General features: G+C 37.3%; 1 protein-coding gene across 1 annotated transcript in view; it reads right to left on the bottom strand.

Moving 5' to 3' along the window:
• The window catches only part of LOC135083298 (uncharacterized), a 187,957-nt gene that overhangs the window by 35,839 nt on the left and 135,100 nt on the right, over positions 1–17,018 (bottom strand). The window contains exon 4 of the mRNA XM_063978039.1: positions 2,233–2,276. The gene's annotated coding sequence lies outside the window, so the exon portion shown is untranslated. The remainder of the gene's footprint in view (positions 1–2,232; positions 2,277–17,018) is intronic.

The following is a 17,018-nucleotide window of genomic DNA, read 5'->3' as shown; positions in this document are numbered from 1 at the left end:
GTGTTTTTATTAATTTTTGAACCGATTTCAACAGTTTTAATTAAAAGACTCGAGACCCGAGAAAACTCGAGACTTTGGCCTCGAGAATTCCCGAAACTCGAGAAAAAAAATAAGTCGAGAAATCAGAAACCCTACTTCGATCCAAGGCTTAGCGGGGTATAATTATAAATTAGATCTTTATAGTGATCAGCGAACGCATGATTGGCATAGCAAATGATTTCGTTTGGTAATGATCTATCTCGTTATAATCAGTAATATCAAAGTGCTATTAAACCGTTATCGTACTTTCTTATAATTTTTCTTCATAATTCATAATTATCTATAAACTAACGGCCGCCCGCGACTTCGTACGCGTGGATCCCGTTTTACCCCCTTAGGGGTTTAATTTTATTTTGCAAAATCCCGTCTTAGTGAGCACCTACGTTTTAAAACGAACCCCCATGCAAGAGACTCATAGCACTTGTAGTTTCTGAGATTTCGTGATGAGTGAGTCAGTCAATCAGTGACTCGCTTTTGTATTTAGATTAAGGTTTTTGCCTGCACAACATAGGCTAAATACTCTATTTGCCTGGTAAATGAGAGAGAGTCGTCCTCCTGCTCGTCTGTCCACCTAGTAGGAGGCCTGCCCACGCTACGTCTTCCAGCCCGGGCAGCGCAGGACCGTGCATTGTGGAAAACCTTGGGGGAGGCCTTTGTCCAGCTGTGGACGTCATTTGGCTGAAACGAACGAACGAAAGCAAAACTCCACAAAGCGATCATTTAACAGTTTGTGTGCTCTTTTCGGGGATCGAACCCATGAGTACCACCATCAATGATTTGAATGTTTATTTACTAACTTGGTGAACATAAGAAAATGGTGTAGGTACTTATACATATACTTGCTCGTAAAAAGTTGAGCTGAAATTATACCTAGATCTAGTTCAGTTCATGGCATAATATATGGGATATTCTCGTGCCTATTTTATGGGCCCATAACGCCATAGGTACTTAGACTGTCGATACACTTGTGCTATGAGACACAGGTTAAGGACAGAAAAATAAGAAGAAAAAACGGGACTATTCCCATCTCTCGTTCCCACCACTGCAACTCCTGTGTAGCCAGGATCTACAGCTTGACGGCCATAAAAACCCAACCAATGAAGGTCAAGTTTGTCCCGGGAGAAAGTTAAACTGTCAATGGACCCGCAACGAAATTAATCAGAAGAACATAGGAGTTCGAAATTAAGGTTAATAAGAAGAAAGAAGAAGTTTGAGGGTTGCCTTCGATTACCCTAGGATCCCATCAACAGACCTTGACTTAGTGACTTGGAACCACCTCGGGAAGGCGGGAGTATGCCACATCGAACATATCAAATTTTGGTAAAAAACCATACCTTGAATTGAGACCCTCCTCCTTTTTTTGGAGTCGGTTAATGAACTCACACTAACCAATATGCACGATATAATCACTGTTTGATTTCAATCTGCCTCAAAAACTTTGCCTCTGACCATGACATTAGGTAACTTTGTTTGGCTGAACTTTTTTTTGTGTAAAATTTTGTGTGTGGCCCAGTGTGGACACACCTTTACATAATACATTCCAGGCCACAAGACAGACACTTAACAGCATAAAATATATGACCACCCGTTTAATAGGCATTCTGTTAGTCAAGTGTCAAGAAAATTACTACATACTGTACATAATCAAAATCTATCCTGCGTGTATAGACTTTGGAAAGTAAATAAGATTAAAAAAGAAAGACTAATGCCTGTTTTCATCTCAATCCCTAATTTTTGTGACGCCTATGAAAACAAAATGCCTGTTATGTGTTAACATAGGGGTCACTTAAAAATTAGGGATTGATGGTGAAAACGGGCATAACTGAACTGTTTCAGTGAGCTGAATTAAAAAATGATTAGAAAATATTATGATCTACACTAATTAAAAGAGGAAAGATTTGATTGTCTGTTTGTATTGAATAACTTGTGAAACTACTGGACCGATTTGAAGAATTCTTTAACCATTAGATTCATGCATTATCCCTGGTGAACATAGGCTATAGAATATTTTCATAAACATAGGAATATTTTCAAAAAGGGATATTTACTTGCGGTACAAAGATCGCCGAGTCAGATAGTAACTCATAGGTTTCTTATTTTCATCTAACTCAAAACTATATTGTTCTTAAAATATAATACAGATAACTTGACCCTCGCGAGAATCGAACCCACACCACCTTTTTGGTTGCTTACCTTATAAACACGCGGGTACAGGTTGCTCGTCTCTATCGAGCGATCTGGAACAAACAATCGATTATTAATCGATATGCAAAAACGTATTCGATCATTAACAATCTGAATAATTACATTTTGCATGTAGCATACGTATTATGCATTGAATGTCAGTAACATAAGCACACAATCGACATATTTAATTGTTATCATTAGTAAATTGGAAATATGTAAGTCAATAAAGTTGTTCTTTTGTCATCCTGCCTATTTTGTGACTAGCTGAAAGTTTGTCGAAAAAAATAAAAATAAAGTAGGTACATTACCATTTTATAAAATTTTACTTATAATAAAATTTTGACAGATTTTTTCGAAAATAAAAGTGGACTAATGCGACTCGCGCATTGAGGGTTTACGCATTTGCTCTCTCACTCTCTCTCTCTTCTTTTTTCACTGCATGACTTGCTTTGTAGATATAATTAATTTATTATGTTTAATAAAATACATATTGTTCAACATAATTTAAGTATGTTTATATCCGTTGTCTAGTACCCATAGTACAAGCTTTGCTTAGTTTGGGACTAGAAGCGCAGTGTAAAATGTCCAAGGATATTTATTTATTATTTATTATTATTTATTTATAATAAACTTTAAGTTCTTTTTGGACCCACCTTGAATCTAAAAATCTCACTCGACTTTGTATGAAGTGTGCGCGTGCGCGTGCAAAAACACGAATGCATTAGTATAAAAATCAGGTCAGTGCATTGTGGCGGATGTGGAGCATTATCATCAGGTGTTCTATTGGTTACATTTATAGCAATTTATAGCAATTAATTTGTCTCGCCACACTAGGTTTCTATGAGGTTTAATTTAGCCTTTATGGCTTCTGTATTTGTAAAAAAAAAAATGTAATTGGATTAAGATTAGAACTCAGAACTTAATAAAAGCTTAGAGGTTAATTTGATTTTCTTTGAAAATAAAACTTGAAGGTAGGGGATAAAAGTTTGTGCTATATAAGAAAGAAGCCATAATTTCGGGTACGTTCAGGAATAAGTAATTAAATTAAGTAATAATTAAATTGATAAGCATTGTTAATAATTGAAAGTGACGATCATATCATAACGAACGTGGAGAGAGATAACCAACAAACGCGAAGAATTTTATCTTACTGGGAATTGACCCTGGGATCTCTAAGACCTGGCCACTAGACCATAGGATGTATTAAACAGGATGCATTACAAAGCCATTCGTTGACACACTAAGGCTGAGTTACACCACCTAACTTTGACCGTAACTATAACGATAACCGGTGGTTTTTGTATGGAGTTTGACAGATTTTTGACGTTTGTCAAAGTTAATGTAAGATGGTGCACCAGCATGGTGATGGTGCTTAGTCTGTCAAACTAAAAAACACCGGTTATGGTTATAGTAACGGTTAAAGTAAGGTGGTGCAACTAAGCCTTAAATTCATTCAAGCAAAGCCACAGCCAAAAGCTTGTTTAAAAAATCCTTGCTGCAATATTTAAACATAACCTTGAATACAACATGTATCATAACATCAAACATGGACACTGCCATGTTTGTTTGTTAGTACACTCCCAAAAGTGAGAGAATTGACGCGTTTTGCAATGAGACTTAAACAAACAAACGGACACATTGACAGGGCCTTTGACCTAGCTTGTTAGGGTTGACCCAATTTATAAGCATTAGCGGAACCAAGTAAACCTTTGAGGACACTTATAATTCCACGATTTAACGCTAGATTTTAAACGCTGGGTAGACTTGTGTGAATCTAAACTTAAAAATAGCTTTGGGACCTGTAGATGCCCATATTTGATAGGTATTTCACCAACACCAGAGCTGTATATCTATGCTTGAGTTTGAATAGTTAAAAAATCTTAATATTCATTGAGTTTTGTACATAAACAGACAAAAGATCCCAAAATGTGTAGCCATTTGTGACGCGTCGTCTTACGGGTCTATTCTCACTAGCCAGTACCTACAGCGTGACCGCCAGTAAAAACCCAATCAGTGAAGTTTTTCCCGCGGAAAAGGAACTGTCATTGGACCCGCAACGAAATTAATTAGAAGAACATAGAAGCAGTTAAAAATCTAGAGTGCAAAGCTGCTGGCGACAAACGTCTGTAGTCTACATCTAACTACTATTATAAAGAAGAAAGACTTGATTATTTGTTTGCATTGAATAGGCTCTGAAACTACTACACCAATTTTAAATTCACCATTAAATCCTACATTATTTCTGATGATGGCGATACAAAGTTCGTCAGGTCAGCCTAGTATAAATTACAGGCTCACTGGCTCACAGAATCCGCTACGTCTTCCACGTTTGGACCACACACGATTCCGAACGGTCCGTTAATAAGATACTGACCGATATGTAGGTGAAGGGTCAGCCCTTGACTTTGGATTGTCGACCACTCATGTCTGGGAACCGAGATTATACCATACTTCTGCTGATACACGCTATAACGCCGCCATTGCTGTTTCAGAGGCTATCGACCTTTGAATTTAAAGTTTCAGTCTTAATGAATGTTCACACACTCATAAAACTCGCGTTAAATAAGAAAACTTCGGTAGGCTGATAAAACATAATAACAAAATATGCAAAACATCTAACCCGGAGAAAATCATATTACAACACCGCGAGTCAACTTTAAGTGAAAATTTGAACTAACATGTCAAATGCGTGGCGTCATTATGCAAAGCGCAGTGCATTTTTAATAAAATTTATTATACTTTTTACTTTTCATTAAGTCATTGAAATAGTCCTAATGAATTTTACTCATCAACCTTCATTGGTCTACTAAAAAGATAGCAATGTAATGGTTTGTCTCACTACGAGACATTCCCATCTCTTCGTTCCCACCGCTGCAACTCCTGTGTAGCCAGAATCTACAGCTTGACCGCCAATAAAATACAACCAGTGAAGGTCAAGTTTGTCTCTAGTTTCCTTCAACTTGTGCCACCCCTGAAACTGGTAACCCTGTATAGTAATGATACAGGGTGATTAACGTGAATTCACGAGAGCGATCGTGAGCGAATTTATAACCGTTATATCTCGTTATAGAGATTGACCTGCCCGCTCTCATCACTTGTATTAGAAAGGGACGATTATATGTGTTTGCTTACGTATTGATACTTGGTGATTTGAGTATAATGTGCTGAGATACGGTGTGAGGATTATCGTGAATGTACAATAATGTAGCGTCTTACTTCGTGACCCAGACCGATGTTTTTCTTTATAATTGACTTAGTAAATGACCTTATGATGTTAACTTGTATAAATTGAACAATGTCAAACGATAATGCGCCCGTAGTAACAAAAGCTTAAAAAACCGGCCAAGTGCGAGTCGGGCTCGCACACCGAGGGTTCCGCCGTACAAACGTAGCGGTTTACAATTTATGACGTATTAAATCAAATTACTTACTTGATTCCGTTGCGAGTAGTGGCGAATTTCAAAATATGCGGTATGATTATTTTTTATTTATTTATTTTTCCTATATTTGCATTATAGGTAGGTAACCTACCTCAGCGTTTTGAATTTTTGCGTTGATTTAGAATTTCTCACAGTTTAGAGGCAATTAGATTTAAGAAGTGTTTGATATGAATTTCAACTTTAATATCTCCGCGTTCATGTGAAAAAGGGTAGGTAGTAAGTTTATAATTATTAAAAAAATATTTTATGTCATGTAAGCAAAAATAATATTTTAAATTTTATATAACTTCAAATTTATCATTTTCGCAATTTTTCCTTTATCTGTACTATATAACGTTGCTTCGTGCCGAATTTCAAGATTCTGAGTTCACAGGAAGTACCTTGTAGGTTTTGGTTCCCTAGCGTGTGACGGAAATTCGTCTAAGGTGTCGGTATAAACTGCTGTATCTTTTGATCGCGTTAACTTAGAAGTTTGATTTTTTTACTTCTTAAAGGGACAATAGACCTAGGTATTTGGTATAAATTTCAATTTGATACCTTTATTCGTTCGTGAGAAATAAGGTAGTAAGTTTCATTTTATTAAAATATTTTTATTATATTATATAACTAAAAAAATGTAATTTTCGCAATTTTTCCTATATTTGCATTATATGACAATGCTTTATGCCAAATTTCAAGATTCTGAGTTTACGGGAAGTATCCTGTAGGTTTTGATTCCTTTGCGAGTGTCGAAAATTTGTTGAAAATATCGACATAATCGGCTGTATCTTTTGATTGGCTTGGCTTAGAAGTTTGATATTTTCACAGCTTAAAGAAACAATAGACCTGAGTATTTCATGTGAATTTCAACTTGATACGTTCACGCGTTCTTGAGATAAAGGGTCTTGACAGACGGACGGACGGACGGACAGACGGACAACAAAGTGATCCTATAAGGGTTCCGTTTTTTCCTTTTGAGGTACGGAACCCTAAAAAATGGAAGTTAAGTATTTTTACAATTTAAAATTTTCCCAAAAAATAGAGTTGACATTTGCGTTCATAAAGTTTTTTTTCCATACTATAGCGCATAATTCAGTGAAAAAAAATAGTATCTAATACAAAATTGACGACTTACGCCAACGCTTAAACTCTCAATTTTAGTATCCAATACAAAGTTGTCGACCTCGTATATCTAAAAACTCTCAATTTTGTTTAGTTAAGGTCGCGTACGAAACAGTTTTGAATGGTTTGTATGTCTTTGTATGACTTAATACCTATTTGCTGACATAATCGGTTAATGGTTTTTAAATTGCCATCTGTGGTAATGCGATTCTGCAATAGTTTTGTTAGATAATTAAACTTTAATGATTTAATGTTATGAGCGCGCTTTGTGGGCTATAGCTTTGAGTTTGAAGCTTTAAACGATACATAGTAAGGCGTAATTAACTAAATTGTCGTTTAGGACCTAAATACAGAGTTCTGGCATGTTTATATTTTCATTCAAATAACATTATTATGTAATCTGCAGCTCTAGGTAACAAAAATGTTATGATAATTGGCCCTATTTGACGTTTTTTTTATTAAAAAACATACAAAGTCATAAATTTTTTAATTTATTTCTAGGTAACATATTTTAACTCAATAATAATGTAATTACTTTGAGTCCAATTAGTCGATTCCTAGGATTTTTATGAGATTTAGGAGTTAATTCTGCCAATGAAAGTGACTTCAAAAACAAAAAAGTGGTTCAGCCATTTTTGGTTAGGAATTAGGAACAAACTCCTTAAAAGTATTTTTAACGTGTGTTTCTCAGTAAGCCCCCAACGGGAATTGAATCCTTGAAAAAGAGACAATAAATAGTAACTGAGTTTCTTGCGCTGCTTCTTCTCAGCACTGGCCCATTTATTGTCCCGAAACAGTGGTAGGGTTAATACTGGGACTTGTAAAAGTGCTTTTTAAAAGCCTACTTGCAAAAATGAGATTTTTTTGCCAGTTGGCCTTGTAGACGATTCAAAGTTGGTTGAAAAGCTGAAAAGTTTTAAGAACTCTATGTAATAAAATCTGTCCTGTAGAATCGAAAATATGTTTTCGTTGTTACATAAGAATACTATCTCAGTTGATAAGAAGATTTATATATTGCCCCAGCATCGTGTTTCACTAAATCAACGGTGGGTAGTCGGTTCGGTTCCGGACGGTGTCGCACCCACGGATTGTTAGGCGGAGGGCAGGATAGACGTGCGATATGAGTTTGAGATATTGATATTTTAATGAGATATTGGATTAAACCGCAACGGTATTTACTATATGACTGTTAATTTTTGATTTAGACGTCATAGAGCAAATAAAAAAAGTAATAAACATAGGTGTAATTAAATAAAAAATACCAATAACTTTATCAGATTTTTTGGCCGCTACCAACCTGTGTTCAGCAGTGGACTTCCTGTTGCTAAAATGATGATGATGACGATGAAGTAAAATACAAGCTTAGCAACATACAACTTAACGTAGGATACTGAGAAGTAGGTACTTTAGGTACCTAGTTATCTACAAGACTAGCGGCCGCCCTCGAGTTCGTACGCGTGGACCCCGTTGTACCCCCTTAGGGATGGAATTTCTTAAAATCCGTTCTTAGTGGATGTTAACACTCTATAAGGAATCTACCTGCCAAATTTCAAGTTTGCTTAGCTTTTAATATAAATATTACAAAAAAGAACTGAATTTCAGATTATGTAGCACCTAACTCCACGCTGTCGCTGGCTACTGTCGCCATTGTTTCAATTTCGCCAAAACTATTGTACACCAACCCTAAAGTCTAGATAATTTATACGTAAGCAAGGTGTTGATCATTCTTAGGCTGTAACTCAGCCAATCGATGGCTGGTAAGAAACAGTATTGCAGTGTAACACGGCTCTACATTTCCTGGTGCAATCAGTCATTGGGCTTTATCACGGACAATATCTGTGTTGAATAAACATTCGAAAACAACAATAGAGAATATGAATTATTTTCAAAATTTTCACGCCCGTATTCACAAACGATGCTTGCTTATGTGAATCAGCAAATCGAAAGCACAAAGTTGAATGGAGCTCTGTGATTGGTTCGTGTGTTACCCTGTGCATCCATCCACGCGTACTGGAAGATCTGATAGTAATGTTTGTGAATACGGGCGTAAGAGACAGGAGAACTTCGAAGTCCTTCTATGTTCTAATTAATTTCTTTGCAGGTCCAATGACAGTTTAACTTTCCCCCGGGACAAACTTGACCTTCACTGGTTGGGTTTTTATTGGCGGTCAAGCTGTAGATCCTGGCTACACAGGAGTTGCAGCGGTGGGAACGAGAGGTGGGAATAGTATTTTAAATCTAGTGACATTACTTGTGCCACGTTGAAACTAATTTGTATGAACGTGTTGCAGGTAGTGACGTCACGCTTAGCTAATTCCATAAAAGTCTTTTTTGTGTTGGGTTTTTATAAAAAAGCGTATGATTTTTGAGCACTTTCAATGTAAAATTGTTGAGTAGGTACATCATATTTGCCTCATGCAGGATTCCAAGCCGCAACCGAACTAGCGTTGAGGTTACATCCACCAGTCCCTATCGTCCATAAATTTTAATGCATTTTTCCATCTACCCACATGAAAGCTGTCGCCATATTTCAACAGAACTCCGCTGAAGTTAACGGGCACATCAAAGTGTATTTTGTAGTAAAATAGTGCTTATTACAAGTAGATAAGACAGTATAGTGTAAAGCTTGATGTGCTGTCTGTGCCATAGACAATACCCGTTTTACGAGGCCGTAAACAGTCGCATCGAGATGGTCTTTACACGGTCCGATTTGTGTTAAAAGGTGTAGCTTTAAAAATATTATTTTGGTCGTTAAAAGTTGCATTATTTTAAAACAACCCTGATGTGATTATTTGCAGTTAATGCATACGCAAAGTTACAAATATAAAGTCGTCTGTCTTTCATGCTTAACTTCAAAACTGCTGAACCAATTTTTAATGACAGAAAGGCGATGTTATAAAGCTTGTAAAGCTGATGGCTGCTGGGGCAGAAAAGTTTTCGATGGTGACCATGGGCCAGAAAACGTAGTGACTGGCCCCTCACTAGGTGGACTGATAAATGTTGGTGAAGGTCGCGGGAGTTACCTGGATGCGGGCAGCGCAGGAGCGACCGTTATGGGAATCCATAGGGAGGCCTTTGCCCAGCAGTAGACGACATTTGGCTGAAACTAACGAACAAAATCCGTCCGTGTAAAGACCTCTTAAGCCATAGTCATTAAATTGAGAGGAACGATCGGCAAAGAATCGACCGAGACGTGTCCAGGGTTATTTATTAGCAATACTATTCACGATATACGGTCCAAGTTATTTTCTAATAATCTTATTAGGGTTTCATTATTACCATCATAATCATCTCAGCCTTCCTGCTACCTTTATGCAAGCAAGCATGCAAGCAAGCGTGCAAGTAAGCATGCAAGCAAGCAAGCGTGCAAGCAAGCATGCATGCATGCAAGCAAACATGCATGCAAGCGTGCAAGCAGTAATCAGTAATGGACATGTATAATAGTGCGCATATACCTAATAGTGGCATTAGCCGATTCTTCATACGAATTGAAATCGGGCACAATTATATATCGGCCGACTAAAAATCTGTAGCCTGCGGGGAGTCTTAGGCTTGGTTGCACCATCTTACTTTAACTTTGACAAACGTCAAAAATCTGTCAAACTCCATACAAAAAGCACCGGTTATTGTTAAAGTTACGGTCAAAGTTCGTTCGTTCCTTTCAGCAGAAAGACGTCCACTGCTGGACAAAGGCCTCCCCCAAGGATTTCCACAGATACCGGTCCTGCGCCGCTCGCATCCAGGCGGCTCCCGCGACCTTCACCAGATCGTCGGTCCACCTAGTGTCACGGTCAAAGTAAGTTGGTTTAACTCAGCCTTAGAGTAAAGGTGTTAGACCAAGTACACGTTAGGCTGTACAGTGCAATGTCTTCGCCTACTTTTGCGGAATTTAAACACATAATGTCACTTGACCCCACAGACGCAAAAACAAAACGTTTGTTACCCGCATTGCTCAGAGCTGTATTTTCAATGATGGTACAGTCGGCAGTAAACATATGTGTCATTAACTTTCTATTATACTAGGCTTAAATAATGTTTGTCATGGAAGGAAGAGGTATTGTAAAGCATTTGAATTTTCACATTTGGTATCATAGTTTTAGATTCGCTTTTGGATTTCGAATGCTGGAACGTAAAAAGCCGTGGGAAGGCCTTTTTCCAGCAGTGGACGTCTTTTATATACTACTACTTTGCCTGGCCCATTCCCATTTTATTTGGGGTCAGTGGACGTCTTTTATATTCAAAGAATAAAATAGAAATGGAATATTATTGCACTAAGAATTTTATTTCACACATTTTATTTTCTAGTACTTACTTTTTATTGTCCCGACTGTACTTAGACACGACACGACACGACCGCGCGGGGTCGCGTCAGTTTGCGGAACAGCGCCCCCTAGCAACGAGCAACGGTGTCTGGATATTGTTTTGTTTCGCGCGTTTGGAATGCGTCGAGTTTCAATTGTTTTTTCTTTTCTTTTTATAACGGCTTCGTTTGTTCGCATATTTAGCCAGTTGTCAAATTAATTGTATAGCCTGACCAGTAACATAAAAACCCTCGCCATGTTGCGGAAAACTAATGGTACTAATTTCTTTTAATGGCAACAGTAACTGAAAACTTCATTGACATGACGTCACCTTGCATGTCAGTCTATTGCTGTCAAAGTGTAAACAAACTTTATTTTAAATGTGCGCAATTGATTTTGTGAATTAAATTGCTAAAATCTTTTTATAGTCGTGAAAGAAAAGTGGTTTGCATTGTGTCAAAGTATTTGTCGAAGAGAAATACTAAGGGTTTGGACAATATTTTCATTGAATAATGTTTCCGACAAAGGTTGTCAAATTGACTGACATGTTTATCGTATAGTACAGTCCACTATGAAAATTAGCTGTGGTTTGTTTCAACTACCTATTTTAAAGATTTTTGTCACTTTCTAAGTGTTGAATTTTATGGAATTGGGAAAGAAGTACCGAGTTTGAAGCGTTCATGAGCAGACATTGCAGTTGAATATTCAAGTTCTGAATTTGATTATTGATGAATAATAAAATAAATCGTACTAGCTCGATTGATGGTTTCATTTAATTTATTTAAACCAGGTTACCTATAATAATATTTTTTCGTTAATTTATGAAAATAACAAATTAGCCCGTAATTCTGAATCCTGATACATAAAGTTAGTCTATTCATTTAACACAGGTACGACTGTACTCAGTGTTGCACTATCAAATGCAACTGACGCGCCTCTATGCCAAGGTTTTTATGTTCCTGGTCAGGCTATAATACACTTTTATTTAAATTAAACTTTTCAAATTCTATATTACGAGCAGTATGTAGGCCATTTTCAGCGCATTTACGAATATACAGCGTTCGTTTCAGCCAAATGACGTCCACTGTTGGACAAAAGCCACTCCCCCAAGGATTTCCACAACAACCGGTCCTGCGCTGCCCGCATCCAGGCTCTTCCCGCGACCTTCACCAGATCGTCGGTCCACCTAGTGGGAGGCCTGCCCACACTACGTCTTCCAGCCTGTGGTCGCCACTCGAGAACTTTTCTGCCCCAGCAGCCATCAGCTCTACGCGCTATGGTTGATACACTGCTTGATAATCTTTACTACTATGCGCTTGTAAGTTACTACCTAGTTTGTAAGTGATAGAAGAATACCGGAAGAACTTAAGTACTCCAAAGCCCTATATTTAAAAGCAGATTGACTTGCTGGCTTTTGGACAAATGTTTTTATAGTTATAAGGAATATTTTAATTGGCGACATTGATATGTATTAATTTAATTTTAAATTGACATTTTCTTAATTATTTGACATACTATTGAATCCTGTAATTTTTGCACGTCTGCGAGCAGACTAAACACATGATCCTATTTAATATTGTCACCCTGTATAACTGTGTTTGTGGCAAATAAACGTTTTGAATTTTGAATTTATGTGCCCCGCCCACTGCTACTTGATTTTAGCAATTCTGCGAATTCATGTATAATAGAAAAAGTAAAATTCGTAGAATTTTAGTTCCAAAATCGCTCCTTCGTTTTATTCGTACAGATGACAGCAATCAAAATCTACATTTATGTTGCAAAATATAACCTATTACCACAGTAATAAGCTTTATTTACCTACTTTCATCTGTAGTTATTACCCAAACAGGAAAGTTTTTGTATGTAGCTTTTTTACACCAACAGGAAAAATAAAATAATTCATTCAGTCAAGTCCAATGGTCAGTGAACTACATGGGAACTGAATCGACGTAAAATAAGTTAATAGCGGAATTAAAACTCGATTACATTAGTTAAATCATTAAGTATTAGTAATTAGTGCTTTTTTAGTTCCGGTTTTGTCCAAAAGTTAAGCAACCTTAGTGGTCAAATTGCGGATGGGTGACCGTTTAAATCTCGTAGAGGTTATGGCTGTTAAGGCACAAAAGCTCTCCAATGGAAACCACCGACTGGAAGGACGCGTAAGTCTCTCACTCGGTGGACTGATGATTTGGTAAAGGTCACGGGAAGCGCCTGGATGCGGGTAGTTCAGGACCGGTCGTCGTGGAAATCATTGAGACAGGCCTTTGTCCAGCAGTGGATGTTCTTTGGGTGAAACGACGAACGAGTCGCCTCTTGCGACATCCACGGGAAGAGTGGGGTGGTTTTAAGGTCATAGCAGACTTATCAACTCGGAAAGGGATCAACATAGTATCGCCTTTCGCGAGCTGTCATCGTCTTTCGCGCGCTGTCAACCGCGAGGCGAGGCATTTACGTTACGGTGCGGATAAGTGTACGTTTCAGTATGGAGTTTCATCCTGACTATACAGGAGTTGCAGTGGTGGCAACGAGAGGTGGGATTTTAAAGTCTGGAGTTTCATACAAAGAATACTGACCGCCTCGAGTTGATACGGTTACGATCCCTTTCCGAGTTGATAAGTGTGCTACGTCCTTTATTCTATTTCATCGCTCGGAACCATAAGTCTACATATTATTTCATACTAGCGACCCGCCCCCGCTTCGCACAGATACAAATTATACTTAAAAACCTTCCTCTTGAATCTATTAGAAACACCGCCGCATCAAAATCCGTTGCGTAGTTTTGAAGATCTAAGCATACATAGGGACAGACAGACAGGACTTTGTTTTAAATTATGTAGTGATCTATGTTCATTGCCCGATCCAGGGATTGAATCAAAACCGCTATAAGCGGTCGATAGTCAATACAAAGTAACAGTAGTTCGCAATTTTCATAAAAACCGCACCGCACACCCGCGTCACGTATAAAATCGCGAATCTTCTTAAATATATAAAAGGAGAAACTGACTGACTGACAGACCGCACAGCCTAAACGGCTAAACGCAGGCACTTGAAATTTGGAAGGGACGTAGCTTAGGTACCGTAGAGGTGCACTAAGAAAGGAATTCCCAAAATTCCCACGGGAACGGGAAATACCGGGAAAATCCTTTTGTATGAAAAATCTAAACCGCTTAAGGCGATTAGAGTCCTCAATCCGCGTCAAATGGGCATTTTGTAAAGCCTACTCCTCTTTTACTGCTGGACAGAAATAGTTGAAAAAAATATATGTTATAAAACAGTTCAAGGACTACATTTGTGACGTTTGAATTTTCGCTACGTTTCTTTGTTTTGGATTAAAAAAATAAATACGGGACATCGATTTTTTACTTAAATTCCCTACTCCTCCAAAACGGCTATGTTAATTTAAAAGATTTTTGCACGAATAGATTAGGAATTCTTTAATCTTTAAATGACACGTTGCGTTTTTCAATCGAACATTACTTTCATTCATAAATTTTACTTTTGATAAATTCCGAACGTTTTGCTGTTGAGGGGGCCTTCGCGGGGTGCGGGCGGCAGTCGGCCGCTGGCCTTCAGACGGGGAGGTTGTGTCACTCGCTGCAAACTGACATTAGCGATCAAAATGAATTTTTTCTTTGGCTGAGTTGCACCACCTGACGTGACCTAACTTTGACCGTAGCTTTGGCGATAACCGGCGTTTTTTTGTATGGAGTTTGACAGATTTTTGACTTTTGTCAAATTTAAAATAAGATGGTGCAACCTAGTCTTTGTTTGACAATAGTTTTTATGTCAGAGTTGTTCATAGAGCACGTTCAGTCAGACGATACGATTGAATTAAGGCATGCTCGGACGCTATTATCTACCTAAATAGAATCTATTAGTGTAAAAAAATCGACTCCAAAAAAAAAACGGCACTAGATTAGTAAAAGTTGAAAATATATTCCGTTATTTATTTACTAGGCCTTTGCAATCAGTATCCAAATTAGGAGCGAGTCAGAATCAGTAACTTAATCGATTTACGTGAAGAAAACAATTTATATTTTTCATACTTAGGCTCGGCGCAAATGGGCCATTTAGAATTAGATTTTCAATATGTTTCTTCGCGAAAATTCTATAGAGCTTATTAAAAAATGTGGATACTGATTACAAATGCCCGTATATCATGATTGATATTTTCGGAGTCGGTGACAGCCTACCTTTTGGTGATTCGTTTTGGAGTTGGTTTTAATTTTTGGTGAAAATTAATTTATTGCATGCCTTTAACAGTAGACTATAGGTACTCAATAGACCTTGTTGTTGCCACTGAAGGTGCATAGGTAAAGTAAAGTAAAGTAAGTAAAGTAATGTTTATTTCTCACCAACATAACAGATAATACATATTATGTAACAAACAATCAGAAAAAACAAAGTAAGAATGTTGGTGGGTTGATACCTGAACTAGGAAGATTCCTGTGTCTCAGGTTACCAACCCTCCACCCCATACAATGGTCTATGTTATAAATAGATAGATTATATTAACATTTAAGAAAATAACAATTATAATAGTATGAAATTTTTTTAAGGTAGGAAAAAAACAAAATTTCGACACATTATTAAAAGTATTAAAAATATTATGCGGGTAGTATGCAAAACTTACACATGTATGGCAGCAGCTACTTCGCCCGAGTAAAAAAGTATTGCTTGTGGTACGAGTTATGAGCTGTTGGCTTAATCTAAAATTAATGGCGGAGCTGTGTTTACAATACAATAACTATTGCAATATTGCGTGAATAAGTAGGTATTACAGAATAGAGGTGTTATTACTATAAAAATGAAACTTAATCTTAAGTACACTATTGAATTACAAGTAGGTATAAGTGAGGTTTATTCGTGCGTGTGTGTGTATGTGTGCGACTGTCTGGATGTCTACATGCTTGTCACTCTTTCTCGCAAAAACTACTGAACGGATTTCGATGAAGCTTTACAGTATTATTTTTCATAACCAAGTATAACATAGGTATAGACTACAATTTATGACGATCTGTGACAAAATAAATTTCACGCGGGTGAAGCCGCGGGCAAAAGCTAGTAAATTCCTATTTGTATAATTTTATTTTATGAATAGATATGAGTTTAATGGTCTGCAAATTATTTAATTTTAAAGATATTCTCTGTTTGGGTATAATTAAGTGCTAGCAAAATTTTTTTCATTGTAGTTTTGAGTCGTTCTTTATTTAATTGAACAATTTGATTTTGATCATTGAAATATCTATATAAGTACGGGCCCATGTAGAATAATTGACGCCTACCAAACACAGTGTTTATAGTTGGAACTGGAGTTCGAACCCGTCTTTTACCTTGAGGTAGCTGGGCTAGGTCTATATTTGGGTGGTGGCGGAGTACAGAGTTAAATATGTACAATTGTCGGACCGTTAAAAGTTGAGTCTCCGCAAAAAGTTTTTCAGTGGAATATTTTCTGGGCTTATGGGTCATAACTTTAATAACTGATCGTTGGGCTCGTTCCAACTCCAAGAGATGGCAGGGTGCGGCCCCACCCCACACCGTGACACAGTACGTCAACAGTGATTGACAAAGAGCGAGATATATATTTTTAATAAGGTTCAGATCTGCAGAATCTCGGAGATTCCTAAAAATAGGCAGAAGTTTCCGAATTCGTTTGCTCAATGCTGTAATTTGTGGATGCCAGTTTAGGTTCTTGTCTACTATTATTCCTAGGTACTTATGGTTGTCTGTTAGGTACACAGTACATTGATACCATATTTTTCATTTCATACATAATTTCGAAGAATAGGGATGTTTCCTGGGTAAAGCAAGAGTTTGAATTAGTCCGTCGGTCAACTTACCAAAAAAATACTTTTAATGTATTTTTCACTTTTTTAAACTTATGAAAATTTAAAGAGATAAAGCGCGCCAAAGTTCAGAAGAGGCCCATGACGTTAAGGCGTGCTTAAAA

Source organism: Ostrinia nubilalis, chromosome 23 (assembly GCF_963855985.1).
Source record: "Ostrinia nubilalis chromosome 23, ilOstNubi1.1, whole genome shotgun sequence".
Lineage (NCBI taxonomy): Eukaryota > Metazoa > Arthropoda > Insecta > Lepidoptera > Crambidae > Ostrinia > Ostrinia nubilalis.
Note: the sequence above shows the minus strand (reverse complement) of the source record. Positions and strands in the feature narration are given on the sequence as shown.